The sequence below is a fragment of the Arachis stenosperma genome, chromosome 4 (genome assembly GCF_014773155.1).
Source record: "Arachis stenosperma cultivar V10309 chromosome 4, arast.V10309.gnm1.PFL2, whole genome shotgun sequence".
Lineage (NCBI taxonomy): Eukaryota > Viridiplantae > Streptophyta > Magnoliopsida > Fabales > Fabaceae > Arachis > Arachis stenosperma.
Genome location: NC_080380.1, coordinates 112,894,510 through 112,914,408, shown reverse-complemented (window position 1 = coordinate 112,914,408; position 19,899 = coordinate 112,894,510). Strand labels below are relative to the sequence as shown.

Sequence of the window (19,899 nt, the reverse complement as noted above, 5' to 3'; positions counted from 1 at the left end):
CTTCTTAACAACAGACAGAGAATTCTGAGCAGAGCACCTCTAACTTAGCAAATATAGTCTCTGATCTATCTAAAGCCACTTTAAGCTTCATGGGTGAAACAAGGTCCTCCATCAGAAATTTGGAGGCACAACTGGGCGAACTGAGTAAGAAAGTCACTGAAACTCCTCCTAGTACTCTCCCAAGCAATACTGAAGAGAATCCAAAAAGAGAGTGTGAAGAACTGAAGATTGATGGTTTAAAAGTTATAGTAAACTCTCGTTGTAAGTATAGTTACTAAACCAAGCAATCAACCTTTCTTACAAACGTTTTGGTTGTCATAAGTAACAAACCCCTAAATAAATTGATAACCGAAGTATTTAAACCTCGGGTCATCTTCTCAAGGAATTGCAGGGAGGTATGACTTATTATTGGCTATGAAAAAGGTAAAGTTTTAGGGGTTTTGAGAATGAGGAACAAGTATGATAAATGATAAGCAAAATAAATAAATAACTATAAAATAAACTCTTGGCAAGATATGAAAATTCGGAAGTCCTATCCTAGTTACTCCTATAAGAATGGAAGTTAATCCCACTTAGTTAACCTTTGCGTAAGCAAGGGAAAGTCAAGTGAACTAATTAGTTAGATTTCCCAAGTCCTAGCCAAATCCTAAGGAAAGACTAGAGTTAGTGGAATTCCAGTTAATTAGCCGACATAACAATCAATCATGAATAGTTGATAACTCAAGAGCTTCCAATTAATCAATTAAAGCCAATAATATAAAAAGCTAAGTAAGAAACTTAGATATGAAATACCTCAAAATCATGAATTAATAAAAGTATCAAAAGTAACATGGGCAGTTGTAGCCAAATAAAGAAGATGAGTTAAACATAGAAATCCATAAACTAAATTGAGGAATTAAATAAAAGGAACATTGAACCTGATATTAAGATGAAATAATCCTGAAGTGAAAAGAAATCCTAATCCTAAAATAAATTCTAATCCTAATCCTAATCCTAAGAGAGAGGAGAGAACCTCTCTCTCTAAAAACTACATCTAAAACTAAAATTGTGAATTATGAAAAGCATAATTATGAATGGATGCATTCCCCCACTTTATAGCCTCAAATCTGTGTTCTCTGGGCCGAAAACTGGGTCAGAAACAACCCAGAAATCGCTGATTGTAAAATCTGGTCCATACAGGTCGCGGCAAGGTGACGCGGAGGCGTCATCCACGCGTTTGCGTGGAATGAGATTCACAGACGCGACGCGTCCGCGTGGAATGCACATTCGTGTCGACTATCTATACGGCCACTATGGCGAATTATATATCAAATCAAAGCCCCGGACGTTGGCTTTCCAACGCAAGTGAAACTGCATCATTTGGACCTTTGTAGCTCAAGTTATGATCGTTGTAGTGTGAGAGGGTCAGGTTGACAGCTTTGCAATTCCTTCAACTTCTTGTATTCCTTCCACTTTTGCATGCTTCCTTTCCATCCTCTAAGCCATTCCTGCCTTGTAATTCCTGAAATCACTTAACACACATATCAAGGCATCAAATGGTAATAAGAGAGGATTAAATAAAAGGAAATAAAAGCCAAAGAAGCATGTTTTCAATCATAGCACAGAATCAGGAAGGAAAAATATAAAACATGCAAATCATATGAATAAGTGGGTAAAGAGTTGATAAAAACCACTCAATTGAGCACAAGATAGACCATAAAATAGTGGTTTATCAGAGTGCAAGGCCATTAACATAATCAACATGGCTGAACTTAGAGAGGAAGGAGAGGACGTGAATCCAATGAGGAAGACCTCAGGGGATGTCTCTCAAGCAAGAAGGAGTTCCTTATTGAGGACTTAAAGGAATCTGAGGCTCATATAGAGACCATAGAGATTTCACTAAACCTCCTTCTGCCATTCATGAGCTCTGAAGAGGATGAAGATGTAACTGGAGAGCAAGTTGCGCAATATCTAGGAGCTATCATGAAGCTGAATGCCAAGTTGTTTGGTAATGAGACTTGGGACGGTGAACCTCCCTTGCTCATTGGTGAACTAGATACATGGGTTCAGCAAAACTTTACCTCAAAAGAAACAAGATCCTGGTAAATTCATAATACCCTGCACCATAGGCACCATGATCTTAGAAAGAGCTCTGTGTGACCTGAGATCAGGGATAAATCTTATGCCACTCTCTGTAATGGAGAAGCTAGGGATCATTGAGGTACAGCCTGCCATATTTTCATTGCAAATGGCAGACAAGTCAATAAGACAAGCTTATGGATTGGTAGAGGACGTGTTGGTAAAGGTTGAAGGCCTTTACATCCCTGCTGATTTCATAATCTTAGACACTAGGAAGGAGGAGGATGAATGCATCATCCTTGGAAGACCTTTCCTAGCCACAACAGGAGCTGTGATAGATGTTAACAGAGGAGAATTAGTCTTTCAATTGAATGGGGACTACCTTGTGTTTAAGGCTCAAGGATCTTCTTCTTTAACAATAGAGAGGAAGCATGAAAAGCTTCTCTCAGTACAGAGTCAAACAAAGCCCCCACAATCAAACTCTAAGTTTGGTGTCGAGAGGCCTCAACTAAACTCTAAGTTTGGTGTTGAATCCCCACATCCAAACTCTAAGTTTGGTGTTGGGAGTCTACAACATTGACCTGATTACCTGTGTGGCTCCATGAGAGCCCACTATCAAGCTATTGACATTAAAGAAGCACTTATTAGGAAGCAACCCAATTTTTATTTATCTAATTTTATTTTATTTTTATTGTTCTTTAATGTTTTATTAGGTTCATGATCATGTGGAGTCACGAAAAAAATACTAAAATTAAAAACAGAATCAAAAACTGCAGAAAAAAAATCACACCCTGGAGGAAGGACTTACTGGCGTTCAAATGCCAGTAAGGAGCATCTGGCTGGCGTTCAACGCCAGAACAGAGCATGGATCTGGCGTTGAACGCCAGAAACAAGCAGCATCCTGGCGTTTGAACGCCAGAAATATACCCTGAGGAGAGCTGGCGTTGAACGCCAGAAACAAGCATGGAACTGGCGTTCAACGTCAGAAACATGCTGCAATTGGGCGTTGAATGCCCAACATAAGCATCACTTCGGCGTTCAAATGCCAGAATTGCATGCAAGGCGTTTCACATGCCTAATTGGTGCACGGTTGTTAAATCCTTGACACCACAGGATCTGTGGACCCCACAGGATCATCTCAGGATCTGTGGACCCCACAGGATCCCCACCAACCCCAACTTACCTTCTCTCTTTTTCACCAATCACCTTACTCTCTCTTCCCCATCACCTCTTCACCACTCACATCCATCTATCCTTCCCACCCAACCCACCCTACATGGCCGAAACATAAAAATCTCTTCCTCTCCTCCATATCTTCTTCTCCTTCTTCTATTCTTTCTTCTTTTGCTCGAGGGCGAGCAACATTCTAAGTTTGGTGTGGTAAAAGCATAGCTTTTTTGCTTTTTCATAACCATTGATGGCACCTAAGGCCAGAGAAACCTAAAAAAAAAAGAAGAGAAAAGGGAAGACAATTGCTGCCACCTCTGAGTCTTAGGAGATGGAGAGATTCATCTCAAGGATCCATAGCCCAGTAGTAGAGCATTTGACTGCAAATCAAGAGATCCCTGAGATACCTCAGGGGATACATTTTCCTCCACACAATTATTGTGAGCAACTAAGGATAGGAGCACCAAAATCACTAGGGATCAACCAACAGAGGCAAGGAAGAGACATAAAGGAACTCAAAAAGCACCATTGGTTCTTCAAGGAGAAAGTGCCACCATCACTAAGGTGGATTCATTCCTTGTTCTTATTTCTCTATTTTTCGGTTTTTATGCTATATGTGTGTTTATGTTTTGTGTCTCTACCTCATGATCATTAGTATTGAGTAACTATGTCTTAAGGCTATGAATAATTCCATAAATCCTTCACCTCTCTTAAATTAAAAATGTTTCTAATTCAAAAGAACAAGAAGTACATGAATTTCGAAATTATCCTTGAATTTAGTTTAATTATATTGATGTGGTGACAATACTTTTTATTTTCTGAATGAATGCTTGAACAGTGCATAATTTTGATCTTGTTTTTTATGATTGTTAAAATTGTTGGCTCTTGAAAGAATGATGAACTAAGAGAATGTTATTGACAATCTAAAAAATCATGAAGATTGATTCTTGAAGCAAGAAAAAAAATAGAAAGAAAAAGAAAAAAGGATCCAAGGGTAAAAGCCAATAGCCCTTAAAACCAAAAGGCAAGGGTAAAAAGGATCCAAGGCTTTGAGCATCAATGGATAGGAGGGCCCAAGGAAATAAAATCCAAGCCTAAGCGGCTAAATCAAGCTGTCCCTAACCATGTGCTTGTGGCATGTGATGAGCGGATAATTTATACGCTTTTTGGCATTGTTTTTAGTATGTTTTTGGTATGATCTAGTTAGTTTTTAGTATATTTTTATTAGTTTTTAGTTAAAAATCACTTTTCTGGACTTTACTATGAGTTTGTGTGTTTTTCTGTGATTTCAGGTATTTTCTGGCTGAAATTGAGGGATCTGAGCAAAAATCTGATCCAGAGACTCAAAAGGACTGCAGATGCTGTTGGATTCTGACCTCCCTGCACTCGAAGTGGATTTTCTGGAGCTACAAAAGCTCAATTGGCGCGTCTCAACGGCGTTAGAAAGTAGACATCCTGGGCTTTCCAGCAATATATGATAGTCCATACTTTGCCCAAGATTTGATGGCCCAAACCGGCGTTCAAAGTCACCTCAAGAAATTCCAGCGTTAAACGCCGGAACTGGCACCTAAATGGGAGTTAAACGCCCAAACTGGCATAAAAGCTGGCGTTTAACTCCAAGAAGGGTCTCTACACGAAATTGCTTCATTGCTCAGCCCAAGCACACACCAAGTGGGCCCGGAAGTGGATTTTTATGTCATTTACTCATCTCTGTACACCCTAGGCTACTAGTTCTCTATATATAGGACCTTTTATTATTGTATTAGAGAGCTTTTGATCATGTTTTATGATTGAACTCAATTTGGGAGGCTGGCCATTCGGCCATGCCTAGACCTTGTTCTTATGTATTTTCAATGGTGGAGTTTCTACACACCATAGATTAAGGTGTGGAGCTCTGCTGTACCTCGAGTATTAATGCAATTACTATTGTTCTTCTATTCAATTCCGCTTGTTCTTTGTCCAAGATATCACTTGTTCTTCAACTTGATGAATGTGATGATCCGTGACACTCATCATCATTCTCACTCATGAACAAGGTGACTGACAACCACTCTTGTTCTACAAGCAACCAAGGCTCTAGTGAATATCTCTTGGATTCCTGATAACACGATGCATGGTTGATCGCCTGACAACCGAGTGCTCGCCTGACAAACCAGCCAGCCATTCCGTGAGATCAGAGTCTTCGTGGTATAGGCGAGAACTGATGGCGGCATTCAAGAGAATCCGGAAGGTCTAACCTTGTCTGTGGTATTATGAGTAGGATTCAATGATTGAATGACTGTGACGTGCTTCAAACTCCTGAAGGCGGGGCGTTAGTGACAGACGCAAAAGAATCACTGGATTCTATTCTGGCCTGATTGAGAACCGACAGATGGATAGCCGTGCCGTGACAGGGTGCGTTGAACATTTCCAATGAGAGGATGGGAGGTAGCCACTGACAACGGTGAAACCCTTGCATAAGCTTGCCATGGAAAGGAGTAAGAAGGATTGGATGAAGACAGTAGGAAAGCAGAGAGACGGAAGGGAAGCCATCTTCATGCGCTTATCTGAAGTTCCTACCAATGAATTACATAAGTATCTCTATCTTTATCTTTTATGTTATTTTCGTTCATCACCATTATACATTTGAGTCTGCCTGACTGAGATTTACAAGATGACCATAGCTTGCTTCATACCAACAATCTCCGTGGGATCGACCCTTACTCACGTAAGGTATTACTTGGACGACCCAGTGCACTTGCTGGTTAGTTGTGCGAAGTTGTGTAATGCCATGGGATTGAGCTACCAAGTTTCTGGAGTTCATGACCGGGGATTATGAGAGTTGTGAAAAGTATTGTTCACAATTTCGCGCACCAAGTTTTTGGCGCCGTTGCCGGGGATTGTTTTGTGTATGGACAACTGACGGTTCATCTTGTTGCTTAGATTAGGTATTTATTTTTTTCGAAATTCTTGAAGATGAGTTCTAGAGTTTCATGATGATTTGTTGAAATCTGGCTGGCTGAGAAGCCATGTCTAATCTCATTGGACCGAGGTTTCAACTTATCATCACAGAAGCTTGTTGATTTTTTTTATCAATCGTGCTTTTGGAGCAGTGATCTGCTAAGGCTTGGCTGGCCTTTGGCCATGTCTAGTGTTTTGGACCGAAGCTTTCTTTGAAAGCTTGGCTGGCTGTGATGCCATGTCTAATTCCTGGACCGGAGTCTTAGACTAGCATTGCACTGATTCCTGGAATTCTCATTAAGAATTTTGATACCTTTTTCCACTTAATTTTCGAAAAACACAAAAAAAAATTTATAAAAACCAAAAATATTTTATGTTTCTTGTTTGAGTCTAGTCTTATCTTAAGTTTGGTGTCAATTGCATGCATTCATTCATGTGTCTTAGTGATCTTCAAGATGTTCTTGATGATTTACTTGCTCTAATCTTTGAATTCTATTGACTTGAAGTATTTTCTGTGTCTCATATGCATTCTCATATTGTTAGTGTCAGTGGTATACAAACTGCTAAGTTTGGTGTCTTGCATGCATTGTTATTTGATTTTAGTTGCATTTTGATTCTTCTTTATCATTAAAAATCCAAAAATATTTTTAATTTGTGTCTTTTCAAGTCAATAAATACAAAGAATTGAAGATTCAGAACATGCTGCAGAGGAATTATACAGAAAAGCTGGGCGTTCAAAACGCCCAGTGAAGAAGGACAGACTGGCGTTTAAACGCCAGCCAGGGTACCTGGTTGGGCGTTTAACGCCCAAAAAGGGTGCATTTTGGGCATTAAACGCCAGAATGGATACCATTCTGGGCGTTTAACGCCAGGATGGCAAAGGGGGAAGATTTTGTTTTCAAATCAATTTTTTTCAAGTTTTCAAAGTTTTTCAAAATCAAATCTTTTTCAAATCATATCTTTTCAATCAAATGTTTTCAAAATTAATTTCTTTCCTTTTTCAAAGATACTTGCTAACAATTAATGATTTGATTGAACATTTCAAGTATGTTGCCTTTTCTGTTGAGAAAGGTTTAATGTTTGAATCATATCTTTTCTTGTTAGGCAAGTCATTATTTTTTAAAATCAAATCTTTTTAAAATTGTTTTTCAAATCATATCTTCTCAATCACATCTTTTTAAAACCATAACTTTTCAATCATATCTTCTTAATCACATCTTTTTCAAAAATAGTTTTCAATCAAATCTTTTTAATTTCTCATTTCAAAATCTTTTTCAAAAATCACTTGATCTCTTTCCCACTCTTGGTTTTCGAAAATCAATTAATGTTTTTCAAAAATATTTTCAAAATCTCTCACTTAATTTTCGAAAATTACTTCCCTTCTCCTCATATTCTTCTATTTATGGACTAACAATATCCCTTAATGCAAAATTCGAACTCCATCTCTTTTGATAAGTTCGAATTTTCTACTTCTGTCTTCTACTCTTCTGTTTCTCTGACACCTCAAGGAATCTCTATACTGTGACATAGAGGATTCCACATTTTCCTGTTCCCTTCTCTTTCTTATGAGCAGGAGCAAAGACAAAAGCATTCTTGTTGAGCCTGATCCTGAACCTGAAAGGACCTTGAAGAGAAAGCTAAGAGAAGCCAAAGCACAACTCTCTTTAGAGGACCTGACCGAATTCTTCAAAGAAGAAGAACACATGGCAGCCGAAAACAACAACAATGCCAACAATGCAAGGAAGGTGCTGGGTGACGTTACTGCACCCACTCCCGACTTCTATGGGAGAAGCATCTCTATCCCTGCCATTGGAGCAAACAACTTTGAGCTTAAGCCTCAATTAGTTTCTCTAATGCAACAGAATTGCAAGTTCCATGGACTTCCAATGGAAGATCCTCATCAGTTTTTAGCTGAGTTCTTGCAAATCTGTGACACTGTCAAGACTAATGGGGTAGACCCTGAGGTCTATAGACTTATGCTGTTCCCTTTTGCTGTAAGAGACAGAGCTCGAATATGGTTGGACTCACAACCTAAAGATAGCCTGGACTCTTGGGAAAAGCTAGTCAATGCCTTCTTTGCAAAGTTCTTTCCACCTCAAAAATGGAGTAAGCTTAGAGTGGAAGTCCAAACCTTCAGACAGAAGGATGGAGAATCCCTCTATGAAGCTTGGGAAAGATACAAACAATTAATCTGAAAATGTCCCTCAGACATGCTTTCTGAATGGAGCATCATAGGTATTTTCTATGATGGTCTCTCTGAACTATCCAAGATGTCTTTGGATAGCTCTGCTGGAGGATCTCTTCATCTAAAGAAGACGCCTACAGAAGCTCAAGAGCTCATTGAATTGGTTGCAAATAACCAATTCATGTACACTTCTGAAAGGAATCCTGTGAACAATGGGACTAGTCAGAAGAAAGGAGTTCTTGAGATTGATGCTCTGAATGCCATTCTGGCTCAGAATAAGATATTGACTCAACAAGTCAATTTGATTTCTCAAAGTCTGTCTGGAATGCAAAATGCACCTGGCAGTACTAAGGATGCTTCATCTGAGGAAGAAGCTTATGATCCTGAGAACCCTTCAATGGAAGAGGTGAATTACCTAGGAGAACCCTATGGAAGCACCTATAATTCTTCATGGAGAAATCATCCAAATTTCTCATGGAAGGATCAACAGAGACCTCAACAAGGTTTCAACAACAATAATGGTGGAAGAAACAGGTTTAGCAATGGCAAGCCTTTTCCATCATCTTCTCAGCAACAGACAGAGAATTCTAAGCAGAACCCCTCTGACTTAGCAACCATGGTCTCTGATCTAATCAAAACCACTCAAGGTTTCATGACTGAAACAAGGTCCTCCATTAGGAATTTAGAGGCACAAGTGGGACAGCTGAGCAAGAAAGTTACTGAACTCCCTCCTAGTACTCTCCCAAGTAATACAGAAGAAAATCAAAAAGGAGAGTGCAAAGCCATAACCATGGCCGAATATGGAGAGGAAAGAGAGGAAGTGGACGCCACTGAGGAAGACCTCAATGGGCATGCACCAACTTCCTCTGAGTTCCCCAATGAGGAACCATGGGAATCTGAGGCTCAAAATGAGACCATAGAGATTCCATTGGACTTACTTCTGCCTTTCATGAGCTCTGATGAGTATTCTTCCTCTGAAGAGGATGAGTATGTCACTGAAGAGCAAGTTGCTAAATACCTTGGAGCAATCATGAAGCTAAATGACAAGTTATTTGGAAATGAGACTTGGGAAGATGAACCTCCTTTGCTCACCAAAGAACTGGATGACTTGTCTAGGCAGAAATTACCTCAAAAGAGACAAGATCCTGGGAAGTTTTCCATACCTTGTACCATAGGCACCATGACCTTCAAGAAGGCCCTGTGTGACTTAGGGTCAAGTGTGAACCTCATGCCTCTTTCTGTAATGGAGAAGCTAGGGATCTTTGAGGTACAAGCTGCAAGAATCTCATTAGAGATGGCAGACAACTCAAGAAAACAAGCTCATGGACTTGTAGAGGATGTTTTGGTGAAAATTGAAAACCATTACATCCCTGCTGATTTCATAGTCCTAGAGACTGGGAAGTGCATGGATGAATCCATCATCCTTGGCAGACCCTTCCTAGCCACAGCAAAGGCTGTGATTGATGTTGATAAAGGTGAACTGATCATTCAAGTGAATGAAAAATCCTTGGTGTTTAAGGCTCAAGGATATCCCTCTGTCACCATGGAGAAGAAGCATGAAGAGCTTCTCTCAATTCAGAGACAAACAGAGCCCCCACAGTCAAACTCTAAGTTTGGTGTTGGGAGGCCACAACCAAACTCTAAGTTTGGTGTTGAACCCCCACATTCAAACTCTAAGTTTGGTGTTGGGAGGTTCCAACATGGCTCTGAGTATCTGTGAGGCTCCATGAGAGTCCTCTGTCAAGCTAATGACATTAAAGAAGCACTTGTTGGGAGGCAACCCAATGCTTTATAATTAACTATTTTCTTTTGATATTTTATTTTTTTTGTAGGTTGATGATCATAAGAAGTCACAAAATCCATTGAAAAAGCAAAAACAAAATGAAAAACAGGAAGAAAAACAGCACACCCTGGAGGAAGAACCCACTGGCGTTTAAACGCCAGTGAGGCTAGCAGTTGGGCGTTTAACGCCCAGTCTGGCACCATTCTGGGTGTTTAACGCTAGAAAGGGGCACCAGACTGGCGTTAAACGCCAGAAAAGGGCAAGAACCTGGCGTTAAACGCCAGGAATGGGCACCAGCCCAGCGTTTAACGCCAGAAATGACTCAAAACGTGATTTTGAGCAACATTTGGTGCAGGGATGACTTTTCCTTGACACCACAGGATCTGTGGACCCCACAGGACCCCATCCAACCCCACCACCACCCTCTCTCTTCTTCCCCCATTCACCAATCACCTCAATACCTCTTCCCCAAAAACCCCTTCACCTATCAAAACCCATCTTTCTCTTCACCACTCACATCCATCCTTCATAAAACCTCACCTACCTCACCCTTCAAATTCAAACCACTTTCCCTCCCAAACCCACCCATAATGGCCGAACCCCTACTCCCCTCTCTCCTATAAATACCCTTCTTCACTCCTTCATTTTCACACAACCTAAACACCACTTCTCCCCTTCTTTGGCCGAATACAAAGCCATTCCCTTCTCCCTCATTTCTTCTTCTTCTACTCTCTTCTTTCTTCTTTTGCTCGAGGACGAGCAAACCTTTTAAGTTTGGTGTGGTAAAAGCGTTGCTTTTTCGTTTTTCCATAACCATTTATGGCATCCAAGGCCGGAGAAACCTCTAGAAAGAGGAAAGGGAAGGCAAAAGCTTCCACCTCCGAGTCATGGGAGATGGAGAGATTCATCTCAAGGGTGCATCAAGACCACTTCTATGAAGTTGTGGCCTTGAAGAAGGTGATCCCCGAGGTCCCCTTTTCACTCAAAAAGGGTGAATATCCGGAAATCCGACATGAGATCCGAAGAAGAGGTTGGAAAATTCTTACCAACCCCATTCAACAAGTCGGAATCTTGATGGTTCAAGAGTTCTATGCCAATGCATGGATCACCAAGAACCATGATCAAAGTGTTAACCCGAATCCAAAGAATTATCTTACTATGGTTCGGGGGAATTACTTGGATTTTAGTCCGGAAAGTGTAAGGTTGGCATTCAATTTGCCCATGATGCAAGGAGATGAACATCCTTACACTAGAAGGGTCAACTTTGATCAAAGGTTGGACCAAGTCCTCACAGTCATATGTGAAGAGGGCGCACAATGGAAGAGAGATTCAAGAGACAAGCCGGTTCAATTGAGAAGGCATGACCTCAAACCCGTGGCTAGAGGATGGTTGGAGTTCATTCAATGCTCAATCATTCCCACTAGCAACCGGTCCGAAGTTACTCTAGACCGGGCCATCATGATTCATAGCATCATGATTGGAGAAGAAGTGGAAGTTCATGAGGTTATAGCCCAAGAACTCTATAAAGTGGCGGACAAGTCTTCCACCTTGGCAAGGCTAGCCTTTCCTCATCTCATTTGTCACCTCTGTTATTCAGTTGGAGTTGACATAGAAGGAGATACCCCCATTGATGAGGACAACCCCATCACTAAGAAAAGGATGGAACACACAAGAGACCCCTCTCATCATGAGATCCCTGAGATGCCTCAAGGGATGCACTTTCCTCCACAAAACTATTGGGAGCAACTAAACACCTCCCTAGGAGAATTGAGTTCCAACATGGGACAACTAAGGGTGGAGCATCAAGAACACTCCATCATCCTCCATGAAATTAGAGAAGATCAAAGAATCATGTGGGAGGAGCAACAAAGGCAAGGAAGAGATATTGAGGAGCTCAAGCACTCCATAGGATCTTCAAGAGAAAGAAAGAGCCGCCATCACTAAGGTGGACCCGTTCTTTAATCTCCTTGTTCTTTACTCTTCTGTTTTTCGAATTTTATGCTTATGTTTATCCATGTTTGTGTCTTGTGATCATTAGTGTCTTATTGTCTATGCCTTAAAGTTATGAATGTCCTATGAATCCATCACCTTTCTTAAATAAAGAGTGCTTAATTGAAAAGAAAGAATTGCATGAATTTTGAATTTTATAGCAGTTTAATTATTTTGATGTGGTGGCATTATTTTTGTCTTCTGAATGTATGCTTGAACAGTGCATATGTCTTTTGAATTTGTGGTTCATGAACGTTGGCTCTTGAAAGAATGATGAAAAAAGAGACATGTTACTGAGGATCTGAAAAATCATAAAAATGATTCTTGAAGCAAGAAAAAGCAGTGAATACAAAGAAAAAAAGAGGCGAAAAAAAAAACCGAAAAAAAAAGAAAGAGAAAAAGAAAGAAAAAGAAAGAATAAAATTGTAATCCAAGGCAATAAGAGTGTGCTTAAGAACCCTGGACACCTCCAATTGGGGACTCTAGCAAAGCTGAGTCACAATCTGAAAAGGTTCACCCAATTATGTGTCTGTGGCATGTATGTATCCGGTGGTAATACTGGAAGACAGAGTGCTTTGGGCCACGGCCAAGACTCATAAAGTAGCTGTGTTCAAGAATCATCATACTTAACTAGGAGAATCAATAACACTATCTGGATTCTGAGTTCCTAAAGAAGCCAATCATTCTGAGTTGCAAAGGATAGAGTGAGATGCCAAAACTGTTCAGAGGCAAAAAGCTAAAAGCCCCGCTCATCTAATTAATACTGATCTTCATAGATGTGTTTGGAATTCATTGCATATTCTCTTCTTTTTATCTTATTTGATTTTCAGTTGCTTGAGGACAAGCAACAATTTAAGTTTGGTGTTGTGATGAGCGGATAATTTATACGCTTTTTGGCATTGTTTTTAGTATGTTTTTGGTATGATCTAGTTAGTTTTTAGTATATTTTTATTAGTTTTTAGTTAAAAATCACTTTTCTGGACTTTACTATGAGTTTGTGTGTTTTTCTGTGATTTCAGGTATTTTCTGACTGAAATTGAGGGATCTGAGCAAAAATCTGATCCAGAGACTCAAAAGGACTGCAGATGCTGTTGGATTCTGACCTTCCTGTACTCGAAGTGGATTTTATGGAGCTACAGAAGCCCAATCGGCGCGCTCTCAACGGCGTTGGAAAGTAGACATCCTGGGCTTTCCAGCAATATATGATAGTCCATACTTTGCCCAAGATTTGATGGCCCAAACCGGCGTTCAAAGTCACCTCAAGAAATTCTAGCGTTAAACGCCGGAACTGGCACCTAAATGGGAGTTAAACGCCCAAACTGGCATAAAAGCTGGCGTTTAACTCCAAGAAGGGTCTCTACACGAAATTGCTTCATTGCTCAGCCCAAGCACACACCAAGTGGGCCCGGAAGTGGATTTTTATGTCATTTACTCATCTCTGTACACCCTAGGCTACTAGTTCTCTATATATAGGACATTTTATTATTGTATTAGAGAGCTTTTGATCATGTTTTATGATTGAACTCAATTTGGGAGGCTGGCCATTCGGCCATGCCTAGACCTTGTTCTTATGTATTTTCAATGGTGGAGTTTCTACACACCATAGATTAAGGTGTGGAGCTCTGCTGTACCTCGAGTATTAATGCAATTACTATTGTTCTTCTATTCAATTCCGCTTGTTCTTTGTCCAAGATATCACTTGTTCTTCAACTTGATGAATGTGATGATCCGTGACACTCATCATCATTCTCACTCATGAACAAGGTGACTGACAACCACTCTTGTTCTACAAGCAACCAAGGCTCTAGTGAATATCTCTTGGATTCCTGATAACACGATGCATGGTTGATCGCCTGACAACCGAGTGCTCGCCTGACAAACCAGCCAGCCATTCCGTGAGATCAGAGTCTTCGTGGTATAGGCGAGAACTGATGGCGGCATTCAAGAGAATCCGGAAGGTCTAACCTTGTCGGTGGTATTCTGAGTAGGATTCAATGATTGAATGACTGTGACGTGCTTCAAACTCCTGAAGGCGGGGCGTTAGTGACAGACGCAAAAGAATCACTAGATTCTATTCCGGCCTGATTGAGAACCGACAGATGGATAGCCGTGCCGTGACAGGGTGCGTTGAACATTTCCAATGAGAGGATGGGAGGTAGCCACTGACAACGGTGAAACCCTTGCATAAGCTTGCCATGGAAAGGAGTAAGAAGGATTGGATGAAGACAGTAGGAAAGCAGAGAGACGGAAGGGAAGGCATCTTCATGCGCTTATCTGAAGTTCCTACCAATGAATTACATAAGTATCTATATCTTTATCTTTTATGTTATTTTCGTTCATCACCATTATACATTTGAGTCTGCCTGACTGAGATTTACAAGATGACCATAGCTTGCTTCATACCAACAATCTCCGTGGGATCGACCCTTACTCACGTAAGGTATTACTTGGACGACCCAGTGCACTTGCTGGTTAGTTGTGCGAAGTTGTGTAATGCCATGGGATTGAGCTACCAAGTTTCTGGAGTTCATGACCGGGGATTATGAGAGTTGTGAAAAGTATTGTTCACAATTTCGCGCACCAGCATGCAGGTCCAAGTGAAAAGCTTGAGACTGAGTGGTTAAAGTCGTGATCCAAAGCAAAAAGAGTGTGCTTAAGAACTCTGGACACCTCTAACTAGGGACTTTAGCAAAGCTGAGTCACAATCTGAAAAGGTTCACCCAGTTATGTGTCTGTGGCATTTATGTATCCGGTGGTAATATTGGAAAACAAAGTGCTTAGGGCCACGGCCAAGACTCATAAAAGTAGCTGTGTTCAAGGATCAACATACTTAACTAGGAGAATCAATAACACTATCTGAAATTCTATGTTCCTATAGATGCCAATCATTATAAACTTCAAAGGATAAAGTGAGATGCCAAAACTGTTCAGAAACAAAAAGCTACAAGTCCCGCTCATCAAATTAGAATTAATATTCATTGATATTTTGGGATTTGTAGTATATTCTCTTCTTTTTATCCTAATTGTTTTTCAATTGCTTGGGGACAAGCAACATTTTAAGTTTGGTGTTGTGATGAGCGGATAATTTATACGCTTTTTGGCATTGTTTTTAGGTAGTTTTTAGTAGGATATAGTTACTTTTAGGGATGTTTTCATTAGTTTTTATGCTAAATTCATATTTCTGGACCTTACTATGAATTTTTGTGTTTTTCTATAATTTCAGGTATTTTCTGGCTGAAATTGAGGGACCTGAGCAAAACTCTGATAAAAGGCTGACAAAGGACTGCTGATGCTGTTGGATTCTGACCTCCCTGAACTCGAAATAAATTTTTTAGAGCTACAGAACTCCAAATGGCGCGCTCTCAACGGCGTTGGAAAGTAGACATCAAGAGCTTCCCAGCAATATATAATAGTCCATACTTTATTCGAGATTAGACGACGTAAATTGGCACTCAACGCCAGTTCCATGTTGCATTCTGGAGTCAAACGCCAGAAACACGTCACAAACCAGAGTTGAACGCCAAAAACATGTTACAACTTAGCGTTCAACTCCAAAAGAAGCCTCTGCACGTGTAAAGCTCAAGCTTAGCCCAGGCACACACCAAGTAGGCCCCGGAAGTGTATTTCTGCATCAATTACTTACTTCTATAAACCCTAGTAGCTAGTCTAGTATAAATAGGACATTTTACTATTGTATTCAGTATCTTTTGACCACGTTACATCTTGGTTCCATATCTAGATTTTTCACGTCTGGGTTTTCGTTTTGGGGGCTGGCCATTCGGCCATGCCTCAACCTTGATCACTTATGTATTTTCAACGGTGGAGTTTCTACACACCATAGATTAAGGGTGTGGAGCTCTGCTGTACCTCAAGTTTTAATGCAATTACTACTATTTTCTATTCAATTCAATTTATTCCTGTTCTAAGATACCATTCGTACTTCAACCTGATGGATGTGATGATCCGTGACACTCATCATAATCCATCCTTATGAACGCGTGCCTGACAACCACCTCCGTTCTACAAGCGAGAGCTAGAGTGTGTATCTCTTGGATTCCTGATGCACGACGCATGGTTGCCCCTCGCCTGACAACCGAGCCTTCCATTCCGTGAGATCAGAGTCTTCGAGGTATAAGCTAGAATTGATGGCGGCATTCATCAAAATCCGGAAAGTCTAAACCTTGTCTGTGGTATTCCGAGTAGGATTCCGGGATTGAATGACTGTGACGAGCTTCAAACTCGCGATTGTTGGGCGTGATGACAAACGCAAAAGAATCAATAGATTCTATTCCAACATGATCGAGAATCGACAGATGATTAGCCGTGCCGTGACAGAGCATTTGGACATTTTTCACTGAGAGGATGGGATGTAGCCATTGACAACGGTGATGCCCTACATACAGCTTGCCATGGAAAGGAGTAAGAAGGATTGGATGAAAGCAATAAGAAAGTAGAGATTCGAAAGGATTCTAGCATCTCCGCACGCCTATCTGAAATTCCCACTATTGATTTACATAAGTATTTCTATCCCTTTTTATTTTCTATTTATTATTAATTATTCGAAAATCCATAAACCAATTTAATCTGCCTAACTGAGATTTACAAGATGACCATACCAACAATCTCTGTGGGATCGACCCTTACTCGCGTAAGGTTTATTACTTGGACGACCCAGTACACTTGCTGGTTAGTTGAACGGAGTTGTGACTTCAAATAGAGCCAGTTATTAAATTTCATACAAGTACAAAGAGCATGGATCACAATTTCGTCCACCACTAACCAATTAGCTCTGTTCATCATATTAAGACGAACGTGCCTAACAAACACTCGCGTCTACTTGGGTTCGTGTGAATACTTGGAAGGAAAGCACGAGCTAACAGCTATATATATACATCTCTCAGACAGTTAATCCATGACTTCGTAGGGGACTTCTCGAGACACCAGTTCAGCTGATTTCCAGGGAGATTAGAGTCTTCGTGATACAGGCTAGAATCCAGAGAAGCAGCTGATGTGCAGAAAACGATCCGACACAAAACTCACCGGCAAGTGCACTGGGTCGCATCAAGTAATAATAACTCATGGGAGTGAGGTCGATCCCACAGGGATTGAAGGATTGAGCAATTTTAGTTTAGTGGTTGATTTAGTCAAGCAAATCAAGATTTGGTTGAGTGATTTGTGATTTGCAGAATTTAAATTGCATAGAAAGTAAAGGGAATGGGTAATTGGCATGAAAATAAAGAGAACAGGAGTTAAAGTGCTGAATCTTAAAGAACAAGAAATTAAATGGCAGAAACTTAGAACGCAAGAAATGTAAATTGCGAAATCTTAAAATGCAAGAAATGTAAATGGCGTGAATTGTAAAGGGAATTGGGAGTTGGATTTGCAGAAATTAAACAAGGAAAAGTAAAATTGCAACAAGCAGAGAATTAGAGAATGGCTTAGATCAAACCGGATCTTAAACAGGAAAGTAATTGAGCATGGAAACATTAAACAGGGAGTGGTAAATGGGAAATCCGGATCTCAGGACCCAAGAGACAAGAAAACCCAAGTCTAGATCTCAATGCCTTCCTAGATCCAACAAGAACGATTGCAAGGAAATTGTAAATTGCAAAGAAATTAGATGAAGAAGCAAGTAACCGAAACTGAAATTCAATTAAGCAGAAAATTTAAACAAGATCCCAAGGTGAGATTGAAACAGAATTTCTTCAATTCTCTCCCTAAGATCCGAAACAAGGAAAGTAAAGAGTGCTTGGCAACAACAAGGAAGAAGAGAGATCAATTCTCCTCCCCAATTCTCTTGAATTAAAACAACAATGCTAGAATGTAAAAGTGAGCTCCCAATGCCAACCGAAAAGAAAGCTCTATGAAAACTAAAAAGGGAAAACTCCCCTAAGAACTTGAATTCTATCCTATTTATACACTTTCTTCAAATGATCTTCAAACCTTGAGTTGGGCCTTTGCTCTTGGTGGAATTGGGTTGAAAGAGGCCTTGGTTGATTGCTCTTGGAGTTTGGAGAGGAACCAAAGTGAACCAATTGAACCGGGTTGGAGTTTTGCAAAAGTTGGAGTAAAAGTTTGAGCAAAAGTTAGGGGTCTAACTTTTGCTCCAACTTTTCATATCAGCTAGCCTCTTTTGCTGATACCAACGTTGGTGCAAAAGTTAGGGGTCTAACTTTTGCTCCAACGTTGGCCCTTCCTAGTGCACCTATGGCGCCAACGTTAGCCCAAAAGTTAGGGGTCTAACGTTGGCGCAAACTTTTGCCCCTCCCCTTATATTTTCATGTGCCAACATTAGCCCAAAAGTTAGGGGGCTAACGTTGGCGCAAACTTTTGGTGGCCAGGGAGGTTTTTCTCATGCCAACGTTAGCCCAAAAGTTAGGGGGCTAACGTTGGCGCAAACTTTAGTAGCCCAGGGAGTGATTTTCAAATTCTAACGTTAGCCCAAAAGTTAGGGGTCTAACTTTGAGGCTAACTTTTCACCCAAAAGTTTGTGCAAAAGTTTGAGGGCTAACTTCAGGTCCAACTTTTTGCTTCCTGGTTCAATTTCACTTATTCCATTGTCTTCTCTTTACTCCTAGTTATTCCTTCTTGCTTCAACCTTTCTTCAAGCTTTCTTCACCTATCATTAATCAACCAAACACATCAAAGCTATGCTCAAAATCATGAGATATTCATTCTTTCACAATATGTATCAAATATAGCATAAAACCTCATGAAATTGCATTAATTCATCTATGGTTAATTCAATCAAAGGAAGCATGAAAATCTACCCAAATTGGCTTGGTTAGACCTCAAGAAAGTGCATAATTCAAGTGAAAACAAAAGAAAAAGACTAGTGAAACTAGGCTAAGATGACTTGTCATCACAACACCAAACTTAAAGCTTGCTTGTCCCCAAGCAAGAAATGAATTATTAAGAAGAAAGAATGAAATGGAAGAGGATGTTCATGCTAGCAGAATATTATTGGTAGTTCATGGGGTTTTGTGTGGATATGCACATACTCACTTCTTACTGACTCTTAGGCTTAGAAAGTCTCCTTCAAGCTTCAAGTACCATACTGCTATGACCTTTCATTATTCCTTTATCCTTGTCTGTTACTTTGTTCTAAGGCTTTATTTGAGTGTCATGTGTAGCAAGTTCATTTTCTTTTCTGTATACTTGACACATTATTCACCATGGACACTTGGCTCACATTCCTTCTTAGAACATTGATGCCCAGCACCTCTTTGGGTTACTAAATGCCTTGTGGTTAGGTTGCTCTTGATAGTGGACTTTCAGCTGATGATCCCGGATTAGTTAATCCAAGTCACCAAGTGTTGAAGCACTCCAAAGAGCTTACTAATCCAAGCAGATCCTAGTACAAAGACATCACAGGCATATATTTTAAAGTTCAAGCTATTGGTGTCCAGCCTTGTTTCTTTTTGTTCTGCCACTTTTTGGCTATCTCTTTTCTTTCTTTCTTTTTGTTTTTCTTTCTAACCAATGATTTTTTTATTTAATTGAGACTCATATACGGTAAGCCACTCTATTCTTAGAAGGAGACATCCTAGCTCTTTATTCACTAAAAGTGAACTTTTATACAATCACACATACTTCTATCTAACAGAGAACTATCTCACTTCCTTCAAACATTTCTTTTCTTGAATTAAAGATGCAGAGGACAAAACATGCTTTTAGTCAAGTGGAAGTAAACACACAAGCACATAGTTAAGCTAGCTCACTTATTTTAAAAATAAACAAACATAATGCAAAGACTATTAATTAAAATAACTACTTA

General features: G+C 40.1%; 1 non-coding gene across 1 annotated transcript; it reads right to left on the bottom strand.

The window, feature by feature from the left end:
* Positions 1-8,273: 8,273 nt before the first annotated feature.
* On the bottom strand, positions 8,274-8,381 carry LOC130978229 (small nucleolar RNA R71). Its single transcript, XR_009085884.1, has one exon. It is a non-coding gene; the product is annotated as a small nucleolar RNA R71 (small nucleolar RNA).
* Positions 8,382-19,899: the final 11,518 nt, after the last annotated feature.